A 16609-nucleotide genomic window follows, 5' to 3' on the forward strand; every position below is an offset into this window, starting at 1 on the left:
TTCTGGGGCCCTTGCAGTCCATAGACACTTCGTATAAAGAGCCGCCAGTTTCCCAACCATTATGTCGCCTCCATCTTTGATTAAATCGATAGTTATTCCACCTTTTCCTCCCACTCTTCATCGTTTCATGTCTTGCAGGGCCCTTCTCACCTCATCGCTAGTTATAGGAAAGTTTCTGTATCCTTTTCATTACTGTTTCTAAGTGAGGTATCGTGACTCCTCTGGGTACTATATACAGGTCAGCTTAGAATTTTTCCGCTGCTTTTACTATATCTTCGAGATTGCTGATGATATTATCCTTCTTATCTTTTAGTGTATACATCATGGTTTGTCCTATGCCAGGTTTCTTTTTTGCTGATTTCAGGCTGCGTTCATTTTTTTGCGGCTTCTTCAGTCTTTCTCATGTTATAGTTTCGAATATCAGTTATTTTCGCCTTGTTGATTAGTGTTGACAGTTCCGCGAATTGCGTAACACTGAGCGGCCGCCAGTCCCATACAACCGCGTAAAGCGCAGGACTCTGCGATTCTTGACGTACTGCGCTCACCGCGAAAGGTTAAAAAGCACCCACATAAGCACAGCAGAGAAGTGGCTACGTGAGGCGATTCGACCGATAACTGTAGAAGTGTCATTCAAAACAAGTAATCGTTCTCCACTTCCGGCGGCGTTTTCTCTACTTCCTTTCTAAATAAAAAGGTGTTGATCCATAAATATTCTCATAAACAACGGTTAACTTTTTTATTATTCGCTTTTGCTTGCAGTTTGGTTGCTGCGTTGGCTCTCTCCCTCAGTAGATCGCTTAATTTCTCAACTCCTTGCGATTTTTGTTTCCAGTTTCCAATTTGGCACGAAAAGTGCTATAGAATTAGGGAAAAACAGACGAGGTAACGGGCGACAGTCATCTTGCTTATGGGCTTGAGGGTTATTGCAGGGTTTCATGATGGCCGTTCTTTCACATTATTTTGTTTCCCACCTTGTCTAACCCATATCACGTTTATATGGTACCGGGCATCTGCCAGCGTCGCGGCGAGCCGTAACACAAGAAAATAATGAAGCGAAGGGAAAAGCTAAACGCAGTTGGCGTTTTCTCCGCGGCCGCAACTCGTTCCATGAGAGTATAGACCAGCTGAGTAACAGCCGCATCCCTCTCTTGGTCCCAGGATCAGCCTGAACAAAGAAGGTTGAACTAACAAAAACAACAGCTATGCGCGTGACGGTTGAATAGATGGTGACGACTGAACGCATCTCGAGTTAATCGCGCGGGTGCGGAATCTATGAGAAAACTGTCCTTCACATTACAAGAGATGCCGATAACTACCGCCATCTAAAAGGAGTGAAAGAGGCAGCATAATGCTGACCGATGAACAGCTGCCAAGTCTCAACATTGATCTGGCGGCGCTTCAGGAATGTGTGAGGAGTGCTGGCGTGGGTGGGGAGGGGGGGGGGGTATGCCACTTGATTTCGGAGGGGGCCCGGGCCCCCCCGGGCCCCCCCCCTGATTACGTGCCTGATGTCAGGGATTGTGAGGTAAATGGGCAATACGTGTTTCGTGATACCTTTTGGAGGCGGAGACGTATCTGAAGCAGCATGTTCAGAAATGGCAGTGATATTCATAAATAATGCTGTCATTTTTCCCATGCGAGATAACGGGCGGTGAATGAGACGATCAAGGAGTGATTGACCATTCGATGCGCGGTGCAGACGCTCAATATGATACAGAGCTCTCTGATCTGCTTGCAGCTTCAGGGGTAACTGATGCGCTTCAGTGAGTAATGCAATACATTGCGCCACAAGAGGTAATCCAAGCATTAGTCGAAGGGCAACGCGATAATCTCGCTCCAGTTGGGCCATCAAACTGGGTGGTATGTTCAAAATTGGTAATGCGTACAGCATGCCTGAGAGTACAGATGACTGGTACACCTGAAGAGCCGTTGTTTGGTCACAGCCAGCACCTCGAGCAGTCAAGGCGGCCCCATACTTAAGGAGAGAGTGCGATTTGCGTCGTACAGATTTAACGGTAGGACGCCAAGAGATGCGATAATCCACAATTAACCCCAAATAACCGTGTTGTCGCACCCAGTTTATAGGCGTTTCGTCAAGATACAGTCGGCTCATTGTTCGACGAGCGCGTTGTTTAGGGTGATATGCTATTGCAGCCAACTTAGCAGCTGATATCAGCAGGCCAACTTCACCCAAGTACTCCGAAGTAGCGTTGAGAGCTCCTTGCAAGCTTGCACGAAGCCGCGGACCAAGGTGTCAAGGGCCGCTTACCCTCAAAGCAATGTCATCTGCGTAGACAGCTATGCTAAGAGGGAAGTCAGTGTCCCGAGGCAAACGACTTGGAAGCGCGGCGAGTACGGTGTTAAACAAAAGCGGTGATAATACGCTGCCCTGTGGAACACGGCTCTTAACATTTAGGTATTCACTAGTTATTCCTCGGACACGCACTTTCATCCTGCGCTCCGATAGAAAATTATGCACAAATTGGAGCAGACGACCCGAAATTCCCGCGGTTGCAAGAGCGAAAATAATCGCCTTATACGGAACTGAATCGAAAGCTTGCTGTATCTCTAGGAAGAGCATACAGGCGGAATGCTTGTTTCATTAGCAAATTCGAGTGCTGAGACAAGGTCTGATATGCTGTCCAGAGCCGAACGGCGGCGACGAAAGCCACTCATGACATCAGGGAAAAAATTCAGCTTCCCTAGCCTGACATCTAAGCGAAACAAGACCATTCGCTCCATTAACTTGATGACATTTGAATTTAGGGATATTGCTCGGTAGGACTTGGGGTGCCTTGCAGGACGCCCGGGCTTTAAAATTGGTATTACCACGTACGATTTCCATTCAGCTGGGATTACACCGTTCTCCATACTTCATTATACTCTTCCAATATGCGGTCATGGAAACTCTTATCAACGTTCCACAATGCTATATACGTCACACCATCTTCGCCTGGAGCAGTGCGACTTTGGAGAGGCTCAGCGCGTGTCGCAGCTCCTCAAGACCGAAATCTGCCTCGTCCATCTGGCAGGCTGGACCGTAGGAAGCGGTTATGCTGCTGTGACTTATCAAAGAAGGAAGGTCGCTAATTGTGGTGTGACTGGATGCAGGAGAGACGAAAATGGGCATCATTTTCATTATTAAATCTCCGTGCACGTGGCCCGTGAGTATCTGTTGTCAAATGTTCATACCACCGATTCCTTAAAGGATAGTACTGAATGAACATTTTGCCAGCATGATTTATGCCACAAATAAAAGCTGAATTCTTATAACAATGATACCAGAGCTAGGTTTAGTCAGAAATAAGCAGTAAATAAATAATTGATGCATTTTTACGCTGACTGAAGCACCTGCCGAACGATGACGTCAAGCCTACCCAGATCTCCCAGAAATGAAGTCCACTTGGCTGCCCATCGCCAATGACAGGAATTGCATGTATAGACGACTCGCTTACTGCATATGCGGTCTGCAGTGCTATTCAGCACGACTACCACAATCATGTAGTCGAAGGTTGTGAAACTCCTGTCGGGTAGTCTACGTGCGACGCTGTATCATAGAACACAGAAAACAGCAGCAAACATCATGCTGCGGCCGCTTACAACGACGCTTGCATATTCCCTCGCGATCCGCCTGCGTATACCGTTAATAGCCTTTCACTGAAGTTTTATTCTTGTTAGAATTTCCTGTTCAGTTTCATCCTGAGCGTTGCTTCTGTGTGTTCCATCTACTCACTGTACGCTTGCGCCGTGGCACGTGGAAAAAGGAAAACAAGAAACTTCTGCACTCGAGAATGTGGCCACCATCCCTGTCAGACGAAAGACGCCAAGCCATTTCTCTCCGAAGCAAGAAAAAACCCCGCGGGATTTGGAAGCGAGCTGTGCAGCCATCGTGGGCGAGTAGCTTGCTCTGAAAGTGCGGCTTCTTTTGTTCCTTCACTGCAACCTTTCATGCACATGTGCTCCAACCGCTCCTACTTCGTAAAAAGGTAAGGCACAGTAGAATTCACCCTGAACGGGCGCGTGCAGTTTGCGGTCGCTGCGGTAACCTCAAGAACGAGGGGCACTGCCTGTCGCAGCATAAGCGGCTTTTCTAGCGTTTTCAAGCGAAACCTATACATAGTCTGCTTCCCTTTCAATTTCAGAATCAGGCGAGTGCGAGGAAGTAGTGGCCTTTAGGAGCAAAGGTTTTAATGTGAAGCAGTCTTTGGCTCATTCCAATCACTTTGCCGTAGGCGGGTTCCGGTCTCGCATCATTTAGGGCGTCATCAAAAAAAAAAAATTCTGCAGATACCACGCTCTATGGGAATCGGTACTGTGCGAAGCATTTTGCAGCTAACTGGCTTTACAGCATCATTTGGGTTTCTGCAAGGCGTTACCAGATGAACCAACATCTTTGAGTTTATACAAGGCAAGCAATTGCGTGCATAAGGCTAGTGTGTGCGTGAAAACAGCGGCAAGACTACGACGGCTGCGACGATAACATGACGCCGACGCCATGACGAATGATATTTTTTGGCTACTTCGATGAAGAAAAATTACAACCTTTTTCGTTACAACTTGAACCCACCCTGAAAGCGGTATGATGTAACAGCCGAGGAAAAGACTATATAGCGAATGTTGGCCGATCCAGAAAACGAAGCGCCGTATAACACCACGTCTCTGAACACTAGCTTCCACGATAAAATAGGTGATACTGGCAGGCTCCCGTTTTTTAAGCAACTTGTTGCTACATGACATGACTCACGCCTCGAACCATGACCGGTGATGTTCCGCGAGGCTCCTCCGTACCGAGGCCCTAACCATTAAGCGCTGCAATGGCGATGGTCCATAAGTGCAGTCTAGTGAAAACAACTGGCCCCACTTGCAGCTCTCCATCCATAAATACATTGTAATGAAAATAACTAGCCCCAAGTGCAGTTCTCCTCCAATAAATACTTTCCAGCTGCCACCGCCTATACTGTTCCCATGCACTCTGTGTTGATGGTCTGTCGCTGTTGCCCAGAACAATATTGCAGCCCAGATGTTAGCTGTGGCCAGCAGGAGTGCGCAGTGTATGTTATCAGCGACTGCCTTCAGTGCATGAATCTTGTGGTGTCAACTGCCGAGGCCCAGGCATTGCAAGTTGGTCACAGGTCCATGCCACTCAACCCCTCCATTATGGGAGCACTTCGCGCCTCACCAAGGCGACAGCGAGTCAGGTATACCTGGATGTTGTCAGGACATTCCATGCGGTACACCGACTTTTAGCTGGAGCACGCAGCTGCTAAGCAACCTGGGCAACACGTATATTCACTGCGTACCTCTCTACAACCATGCGCTACTCGGCCCTCTCCTGGAGCTCGTCAGAAGAACTGGGGTAGGTTCAAAGTGGCCCACCAAAATACCTTGGATATCTGCCTTGACGTTCTGGCTAGCTCGCATGTAGCTGATGCCTTGACTGAGACAGACGCATGACCACTGTCACTTCAGGGAAAACGCCTCGACTTTTTCCCACACCATCCGGACTCCAGGATCACCAGCACCTTTTCGCCAAATCAATGCCAAACCAGTGCCAGACAAAGCTTCTTAGCGCAACGACCGCTCGATCCTCCTTAGCAGATGATGCATTGCATGCATGTGGTTGAAAGAATTCCTGCAGTTTAAAAGGGCCTCCTCCAAGTGGATCCAGTGCCTGGCAGTTGAGGCCTGGTCCACATACATCTGGAATGCCCAGCGTATACAGTGCGTAAAGCCACATATGCGCCTCAATCTGCGGACGGCGAGCCGCCAGGATCTCCTGTCGCTCTTCTGGCGCGTGATAACTGCGCAGAAGATCGTCCCAGGCCGTCCGTCATTACAATAAGGATAGCGATCTTTCCACCCGAGTCTAGGTTCAGATGATCTTTAAGACCTACACTGAAATACTGTGCTAGACGAGCATTACTCCTTCGGTTAGTGCTCCCCCCTCTACACGCCACTGATCTCGCTGCTCTTTTCTCTTCCTCCCTCTTTTCACTTTCTTTCTTTCCTACGACACCACGGTTAACTCTATCGTTACCGCAAGAAATGGGCTCATTTGCCGTGCTTTCATGTTTAACATTGTATTTCAGGACTTAGAAGTCGCAACCTTTACTGCGATGCATGTGATTATACCCGGATCACTGGTGCTTTCAATAGATCTGTAGCAGTAATAATTGGTCAGACAATTTCTGAGAATTATTATGGGGAACTGACAAGAAGCACCTCATGGAACACGAATGAAAGCAATAATTGGCTATTTTTAGCCTAAGCACTGAGAGTAAAAAAAAAAATATGAGAGATACAAATTATGGGCCTGTCCCCAGTTCCCAAATATTGTCAGTCAGATCATGCAAAAAAATTATTAATATTTGCAGGCATCAATACTAGCAATAGGGATGTCCATGCTATGTGGGAAAGTAGTAGCTTCGCAAATATGAAAACTGATAATTTCCTATTGTAAACGGAGCATTTGTTTTTACTCATTGCAGCAGGTCCTTCGCTTGCCACTTGCTGCATTCCTCAGGCTCGCGAATCAACTGTTGTCATGTCATGGAGCTCGCAGAGACCTTCTCATACTTAATTATTTCGTTCGATCAGCTTTTCTGCGCAAGCAAGGTGACCTAGCGTGCATTCAACTGGCGCTGGAGCCTCCATGTGCCTTGTTCAGTTCCTCTAGAGTGATGTACGGTAGTGTGGACTGCTGAACAATATTGCACAGTAATGAATAAAGGCACTTGCACAGGCGTTGTTCAAAATGTAAGCAATTAGACAGCTAGTCAAGCTTCGGTTGAAGATCGGTCTGAAATCTACTGTCTGGTCTTGTGCGAGTAAAAACTCCAGACGATGGGAAGTATTGCTCGTAATGTACATACGCCGTCGAAGCGCTGATGGATAAAATCAACCCACGGTGGGATAAATAAAGTTGCCCTTGGCATTAACCGAATGTATTTATCAAAATAACACACCCATGAGCATCTACCGTCGTTTGAGACACCGTTAAACTCAAAGACGCTTCTGTATATTAACTGCTTCTGTCTTTTAAAAATGATGTTGCCGAGTCGACGAAAGAGCATATTTTGCATTCTTTTATAGAAGTAGTGCTAGGAGCAGTAGAAGCTAGTTTCTTTTTATTTATTTCTTTTTCTAGAGTCCCCAATTTGCGAATAATTGTCAAATCTGACAAATAGGTAAAGTTCAGCCGTCATTTCAGACCGTGCATCATGTTGAAGTCGAAGAATTTCAACAGAAATGTTTAACAACGCTTAGAAAAAACGTCAATAAAATTGATTTCTATAGGCGCGGTAACGAACGAGTTCAGGAGCCCAGCAGCGAGTAAGACACCTGCTGTGGTTTTCCTCTACCGATAACCACTTTTTCTGCCCGTGTCACGTTTTATCAAGGCCCCCACCTCGGGTCTTTCCTTATTTCTTTCACTTCCTTTCTTTCTGCATTGAGCATATCCAGTAGCTAGACGGTTGTGGTTTAGACACCCCGTGTTGTTAATGTTGCTTTTGAATGTCTGTGCTCTGCCCGGGGAGACTCGTGATGTGACAGGCGAGAGCTCTGGCATCTTTCCGCTGGCGGGAAGGCTAACTGCTCTGAGGGTAAGATCGCGCGGCTGATTATTAATTTTGACGTTTACGTGGTGTACATTGGCGTAATATTTTGCAGACAATCATTTCAACATGACCTACCCAACGCATTTTTTTTTTGTAACGCCGATCTAAAGCCTATCAGTTCATATATCCATGAAAACTGTATGCAAGCTCACAACAATGTATATCTTAATTCGCTTGGTGTTTTACATGCCATTTAGCTTTTATTTAGAATGGATCATCGTAAATTTAGTAAAGTTTCTCATGGGGCCACAAGATCACATACGAATTTTAGAAAAAGCCCTAAGCACCGTTACTCGTCGGTGAATTTTTGATGAGAAACAATGCCGGACACTAAAAAGCCTACCTGTCGTTTCATAATTACAACGCCTGCTCGTCCAACGCGTTAACTGGGCTGCTGACTGCACACAAAAATAAGCATAAGTGTATTGGCACCCAGCAAGGCATATAGAGCATGCAAAAATACCATTAAACCTCAATCTTATGTCCATCTGTCACGTACGATTCAGGTTTCGGTGGCAGCCGTGACCCTCTCGTATATTTAGATAGAGTTGATTGTGTTTCTGGATGCTGTCTGTCAATATTTAATATCGCTTTGTCGTGTGTGCAGAGGTGAAAAAAGAAGAGCGGCAATTGGCGCATTCGCTCTTAAATTATTCGACCCCGATTTCAATATACAAACAAGCAAAACAGTGTTCTCGACTTTGATCGTACAGTCTTGCAACTCGTGATTGCCTATTTGAAATAGCCAGTCCACACGAGTGTTGATGGTGTCGTTGCCGTGGTTACAACGGCCATGTGTAGTGCGCTTAAATAAAATTTCAGCACTGACCGCAATAGCCACTTTCAGCACGTCGAACGAACGTGATTTGAACGCCGGAAACTGAAGGACAGCCTCTGTTTCACACGCAGTCTAGCTCCTAAAAAAAAATAGAGAGAGGAAGCAGGCCCCATCACGAACGCTGACCAACGCTGACGCTAGGCCATCGTTGACTAACGCCGAATTCCTCCTCGGGCTATTCTAGAGCGCGAAACCAGATCGAGGCGTCTGCCTACAGCACACAGTGTCGACACATGTTCCTCATGGTCCGCTGTCCGTTCGCCTTATTGAGGTTGACGTTAAGATGCGTTCCGTGCGAGATGAAAGCGTTGATTAAACAGACGGACAAGAAAATGAAAATGTAACGCTGATATTAAAGCCGAGCTAAGCACGTTACGGCACATTCTATACAAGATATGTATACCAACTTCAGACTTTACTTCCCACTTAGAGTGAAACACGTTTCCAATACTACGTCGTCTTAAGGTCAAAGTAGCTAGACCACAAATAAAACATATCTTCTAGATATACAGAAATATGAAAATGAAAAGTTCCTTTACTTGTAAGTAATGATCATATTTCGTTTTGGTTCATCTCGCTTATAGTCTTCCATATGCTTGCACCGCATAGCATCCTGTTCTTAAGAAAAAGCAGGTGGGTTGGCTCTTGCGAGTCAATAATGTTATTGAAGGGAAGTTTTTCAAGGTGGCGCTATATTGTGAATTGTATGTTTTTGGTCGCCTTCGGTTATCAGAAGCATGAACTAATAAAGAGTTTCATGTTTTAAAGTGAGTTTTAATTGCCAATAGCAGTATCTTGCAGTCGTCCTGCATGGCTGTCAGGTCAGTGGTTTAAATGTGATGGCTAAAAAGCACTGATCCCGCTTTATGTAAGCGGCAACGTTGAACATAGAAACTTGTCAAGAGTATACAATCCTGCAACTACAATGAACTGCAACAATCCTGTAAAATACACTCAAGCCATACCGTGGCGTTCCGTTCAGTTGACCTGTTCTTCGATACTTTTCTGTCCTCAGCTTTCTATTCACAGCCTCTCTCGTGCGCCGTTTCATAATCTCTTGTCTCGGTGGGCACCATCGGTGGGTAGTCTCGGTGGGTAGCTACAAGCAGTGCTTCTAGCCAAGTACAGATGGTGCCACAACCACATTCCCCATAGTGTTACTGTTTATGGCTCCCTTTGCAGTAACTCTAACTACCCTCCCCCTGCCCCCCTCTCTCTCTCGCTAAAATAAACTGTGATAGCGAAATAGTATACGTCATCTTCTTCATCAGCCCAGTTTATATATAAACTGGGCTGATCAAGAAGATAAAGAGAGCCGATCGATAAAGAAATAAAGATAAAGAAGATAAAGATAGCCGATCGCGGATACAGTGAATCCGCCGTTGCGTGGATCACGTTGGCCGGGTGCATGGGGGTCTGCGCGTCTCGCCGGCTTGCCGGGCTGGTGTGAAGCCCGTGAAGAGCGTATTGCTGGAGGCAACTCACACACGAACATACATGTAGCCTATGTAAAATGGAACAACACCCCGTAATATTGCCAGCCATCTAGGTGTGAGTGACCGGTTGTTGAACCTGAACAGTAGTGCGCGCGGCTTGCTTTGTAGAACGCACCCCTCACCCAAGGAGGGTTTAAAACCCTCGTCCGCGCAGGGAGTTAAAGGACAGGCTATGGGAGCCTCAGCTTTTCTCCAGTCTCAACTCGGTGCCTGTCGAGTAGAGACGCTGTAGGAGCAATTCCCAAAGCGCCTCCGCCTCGAAAAGGGAGAGCGCTTGCCAATACAACCCCGCACGGACAACCTAGCCGCCCTTAGCCGGCAAATGAGGCTGTGGTAGATCACCATCTTCGGCGGTGACAAAGACAGCAGCAGATGAACATAGCTTAGACTGGGCCATTCACAAGCGACGCAGACCCTCGGTTACGAAGACGGCAACTGCTGAACCGAGCGACGGCGACTGCTGAACCGAGCGACGGCGACCCATTCTCAAACGACGCAAGCCCTTGGGGACCGTCATCGCCTGCAGACAAGCGTCGACGTCGTCGACTCGAAGCCGCATTACTGCAGCAGCGAACAAGGGGGGGGGGGGCACCATCTTAAAAATAATTAAATCTGCTTTTGTTACCAGAGCCCGTGTCTGTATCATTCCCTCTTGACTCTGCGTGAATCCACCTTATTTTACTGACGTAAACTCGTGCGACAGACAGGCACGTGTTGCGAAAGATGAACAACTTTATTGCTTTCAATGGATTTCTTCAGGAAAGCTTCGCTTCATACAGCATGGTGAATGTGCGTTGAAGATGCATATAATCATTTTTCTGTGAAACTGATTGTAACTGCATTCTATTGTAGCGTTCGTTTTGTTCTCTTGCAGGCGCACATGCGTCCCTAAAATAAACCCTTTTCCGAAATAGATATGCACGTGAAATTTCAGTGCTTGTGCTGTGGTGGTTGCTTCTCTCTGTCAGTGCTATTTGGACAGAGAAACGCAGACGTCCCGTAGCGGTAAATAGCGTAGTTACTTCTTATATACATATGTGGATCTGTTGGTTCAGACGTCGGCGGCGAATGCTTTTTAGTTCGTGACAATTCAACATGCGATGTGACCGTGTCAACCAGTGGAGCAAGTGCGACAGTTTACAGCTTGACTATGGATACCGAGTCTTGTGGACGCCCGAGGTCAAACGGTGCAGATGCATCCGGTTGTGTGTGTCGGTACTTGCCCAGCCGCATATGATATGTCGCAAATGATATCCCATCAAACACACACAGCATAAAAAATTGTGGCAGGTCGGAGGAGAACAAGTTGGGCAACTGGAGTGCAGACCTTTGCCCCTGAACACTTGTAAGTTGCACTTCAGTTGCCCGAGGCACTTTAAGTGTTTTGCGCCGCTGTCACGTCTATATTATGTATTGTGGGCGTACGCTACATGTGCTCTCAAAAGGCACTGTTGTTGTGGATCATGCACAAGTTCACGACTTCGTTCGACACTTCACGTGAGATTGTTTTAATTTAACAAAAGGGCAATGCAACAGTGTATCGGAAGATGATACAAAATGACGACCTCAGCCACTTGCCGTCTGGCGGTAGAAAAACAAAACCAAAACACGACGACGTTTTTGACACCCCTACTCCATAGCTAGATGACCATGGCCATTGCGATAATGGTGTAGGAACACATTTATATGCCCCTTCCCCCCCCCCCCCCCTATGCAGGACCCACAAGTATTACGACTGTTGGAGAGCCGAAAGAGGTTGCTGGAAAAACACGCAACTATCGCACGAAGACATGACGACATAATAACCGTAGAACATCGCAACTACACGAGCGCGCCGACCAGCTATGCAGTCTATAAGAGAGGCACGTACCCAAGGGGGAGCCAGGGGGCCCGGGGGCCCGGCCCCCCCCCCCCCCCCCCGAAGTTAGGACACATACCCCCCACCCCCCTCCGCGCCCAGGCCACCACTTCTCACACACATTCCTAAAGCGCCGCCAAATCAATGTTGAGACTGGACAGCTATTCGGCGGTCAACATTTTGCTGCCTTTTTCACTCCTTTTGGATGGCGGTAGTTAACGGCGTCTCCTGGGATGTGAAGGCCAGTTTCCTCATCAATTCGGTGCCCGCACAGATAACTCCAGATGCATTCAGTTGTCACCGTTTATTCAACGGTCACGCACATCGTTGTTGCTTCGTTATTTCAACCTTCTTCATTTAGACTGATCCAGGGACCAGGAAAGGGATTCGGCTCGTGGTCAGCTAGTCTGTATGCACATGGAACGAATAGGAGCCAGAGAAAATGCCATTTGCGTTTAACTTATTTTTTGTTTCATTATTTCCTCGAGTGACGGCTCGCCGCGACGCTCGGAACCTTATACCCGTGATATGGGTTAGATAAGGTGTAAAATAAGATAATGCGAGACAGCGTCCATCATCAAACCCTGCAATAACCCTTACACTCATAGGCAATATGACTGTCACCCGTTAACCGTCTGGTTTTTCCCTAATTGTACAGCTCTTTTCGTGCAAAATTGCCGACTGGAAACAAGAGTCGCAAGGATTTGAGAAATTAAGCGATCTACTAAGGGAGAGTGCCAAGGCAACAGCCAAAAGGAAGGAAAAGCGAAAATTAACACATTTAACCGCTTTTCTATGAAAATATTCATGGATCAACATCTTTTTATTTCAAAAGGAAGTAGAGAAAACACCGCCAGAAGTGGAGGACAATTCCGTGTGTTCTGAATCACGCTGCTACAGTTATCACGTATAGCCACTCCACTGCTGTGCTTATGTAGGTGTTTTTCTAACCTTCCGTGGTGGGCGAAGTACGTGCAGAATCGCAGCTTCCTGCGCCATACGCAGTTGTACGCAACTGGCGGCCACGCATCGTTACGCAACTTCCCAAATAGCAATACGAGTCGGTTGTGGCACTTAACTTGTCTGAGCGGTAAACGAGGGACCTAAAAGAACTGTGATTGTTCCGCAAATATATATTTATGTATAATACTTCCAGAGCTAATTGCAAAAAACGCTACTATAGTCGGATAGAACCTAAGTCTGCAATGAAGCCCCGCCCACGCCCTTATGACCGCCAGCCACTGTTCCTCCGCGAGGCTGCAAATAACTCGTACTTCAAACTTTTTCTGTAACCCAAATAAGGCGGTAACGACAAAAATAATATTATTAGCGCGTAATTCTTCCTCGCCTACTATAGTGGAAGGGTGGATGCTCAATTCTTTATTGAACTGGAATAACATGCTTGCTTCGTTACAACTATTTCAGTTCCGTTGTGAAGTTTCACTTCAGTTGGCAGTGAAGTTTCATGCGAAATGCGCAGACTCCGTACATTATCTCCATGTCTGTTGCACACCTCATTGCTTCCACCGATGAAAAGACTCTTCAAGAACAGCAGATGCTCCGGAGGTGTCAAGCACGATGCCATGTTGAAAAGGCCGCATGACGACGATTTTGTTTGTTTTTGTGATTGGCTGGTGAAGTAACACAACTCCGCGCGGTCCTTGTGCCTTTGTTGCCAACTGCTGTTTTTAAGTTCTGTTCTACTAATCTTTATTTTACAGTATCGGGAGGGCTTCTTGTTCTTGGCAGTGTTCTTCCTGCGCTTCTTTCCTGCGCTATTCCATTTGACGTGGTTCTTTGTTTGCCAAGTAAAGGAGAGGTGTATCGCACAGGCGTACCTGTAAAATACACCTTATTTCATTTCTCTTTGGTGGGTTGACGCGTTTTTTTGGCGAATGGTGGGCGTTATTCACATGTGTACTATTAAAGGTACCCCCCCCCCCCTCATTTACATAGAAAGGCTACCTCCCCGAAAAAAAAATCCTGGGTACGTGCCTGCTATAAGAGATAGGTGGAGAGGTCACTGCATTACATTTAAGGGAGGCACGGGCCTCCGCAAACTTTGGTTCACGTACAATACCATGACAAGTCGAACCAACGGTACTAGAAACACTACGGAGGATAATTTTTACGCACGGAACAAATGCCAGAAATCTTCAAGTACCGACTCGAACGTTCTTACCGCAGCCTCATCGTCCGCGCAACAACACTATCTACGAATCTGCCTCGGCCCCCGATTAACTATTCCCACGGTACGAGTTAGACTTCGCTACTTCAGGCTTGACCACCTCTTGACACTGCAGTCACCCGGGACGCCCATGATGTTCCTGGCGCAGGGGGCACCATGTGGACGCCAGTGAGGAGCGTATGAATAGGCCGCAAGCGAAACTGGTGGTTCTGAGGAGACGGCCACCGGTTATCTCGAATGCATTGCCATCCGCCACCGAAGCCTCCTCGCCTTTTGGGCAGCCCGACAAATGTATAAACGCTGACATAACGTCAAGAGTTTCCATGGTTTCCATGCGCTATTTATCGCTATATGCCATGGTTCAATTTGCTTGATCACTTCCTCAGGCAAAAAATGAACTCAAGCCCAGAGAAGCATACCTGCGTAAAGAGCGGGCACTCGAGCCGTATCGCGGCCGAGCAAGTAAGAGCCTGTTTACGCTCGAGCCGCCCATCGCCGCAAGCCGCACCGCACGCTTGCGGTTGCGCGAAAAATTGCACGTATCCAGAACTTCTGCACAAATTACCGTTTACATTGTGCACACAGTGTATACCTTACACATTGTAAACCGAAATGCGTACACAAGTGTTTGATACGTGCAATCTTTCGCGCAACCGCACGCGTGCGGTGCGGCTTGCGGCGATGGGCGGCTCGAGCGTAAACAGGCCCTTACAGTCTATCGTGAAGCCCCGCAGACCGCAGGAACCGTGAGTAAGGCCTTTAGCGTGAATATTCTGTTCGAGTACTGACCTAAAACTTTCAGTTCTGATAGTGGACAATTGTCCAACTGGTCCAGTACTCTGCGCAGCACTTAAGGATCTGACCACCCTCCAGGCGGCGTAGCCATTCGCGCTTCCTCTTTACCTCAAAAGTCTACACACGTAAATACGTCTACGTGGTTACGTGCACACATTCCGTTTTCATAAGGACGGTGATGCTGCGCCGGTCATGTACCGCTGATTACGCCCACCCCACCGTGCTTTTCCACGCGCCGCCTCGCTCGTGCGGTAAGGTGTTTCCTTTTCTCTACAGAGATAATTTTGCTGTTTCTTGCATTAAGAGCATTGTTGCAAGACGTTTGTTATGCTGGGTGAGCGTATTTTGGACATGTAGCATAGAATCTGAGCCGTGGCAGCCGTTTAACGTGCAGCCATCCGCTTGTTTTTGCACCCATCTTTTCCGGATGAGCATGCGCATTACATCTGACACGCAATTTTCCAAGTCACTCGCAAGACCAGAACTCGTTACACGTGGCTCACTCGTACCATCACAAAAACGTTTCATTAGGCGCAGCCCGAGCAGTGTAATGCGCATTTGGGATCGTTTTGTGAATGATGTTAACCTCGCTGCATGGCGCCTAGCCCGGTTCGCAAGTGTCACTTTTACTTTACGCGTTGCTTGTCATTGCTAAAACGTTCTTCTTGTAGTTCGGTTTGTGTATTTATCGAGTGTGTCATCCAGCATTCTTTCTGTCCAATTCCCTGTGTAAACAAGAAAAAAATATACTTTTTTTGTATGGAACCACTGCTTCCCATTGTATGCAATTGAGAAAATTGGCTCACAAACGGTAAAAGAATTGCAGTAAAGAGAGCCCTGATCGCATTATTTTTCCAATCTGCATGAGCTGATTCAGCCTTGCTGGCCTTTTGAGAAGCTTGGCTGCTTTTTCAGTAAAATATTTGCCATCCGCGAGCTTATTACGTCCATTTGTATGGCCTGCTTAAAGATGATTAGAGCTCTTGCGCTACTGTAGAGACGACGTTTGAAGCATTTCTGCAGCCAAAGGAAAACAAGAATCGAAAGCATTGTTATCGAAACCGAAACTAAGAGTTAGACCACGCGTATGAAATCTCTGTAGATTAGTGGTCTGATCAGCTGCTCAGGGCGCTGGTGGCAGTGCAGTAGCTCGGCTGAAGGGCCCTACGGGAGTGTCCACTCCTTACCAATATGCTACTTTATGATACAAGACCGCTGTCTTCGAACCATCTCGATTTCATACGGCATATGAATATATGCATTATTCATTCCAAGCTTTATTTTAAAGCGAAGCTTTCGTTGCAAGCACTCCCGGACTTTCTTGACCGTTGCTGCTGGGTGGTGCTGTTATCCTGCCGGATATCTCACACTTAAAAAATGGCTGTGGCTTAGCTAAGGTTAAGCCCAGGATGCGAAGCATACTAGCCTTTATTTTAGTTGTTGAACCACTGTTTAGCCTGGTGAACTGCTGTTGCTTGGCTATATTTGGCTCGGCTAGACGAAGAAACAACTCATGCAGGCGAGCGCACGAGCTGAGATCCGGCTATGTAGCTACGCGGCCGCAAGCGAGCGCACGAGTTGAGCCTCCGCTTTTGCAGCTGTTATGACGTCATATGGTAGCTACGCGGCCGCGCGCGGCGCAGCAAGGAAGAGCGTGGTTGTGCGGCTAGTTTGCTTCGCATTAAAAATTTATTACGGGCTGGATAGTGAGATGGAAGCTCTGTCCCTCAGCACAGAAGCCTTACGCTCGAATCATTACGTCTCCATTTTTAACAGCGGAGCTGTTTAAGCGTAAGTTCCAGTCGTGCCCGGCGA

Source organism: Dermacentor albipictus, chromosome 1 (assembly GCF_038994185.2).
Source record: "Dermacentor albipictus isolate Rhodes 1998 colony chromosome 1, USDA_Dalb.pri_finalv2, whole genome shotgun sequence".
NCBI lineage: Eukaryota > Metazoa > Arthropoda > Arachnida > Ixodida > Ixodidae > Dermacentor > Dermacentor albipictus.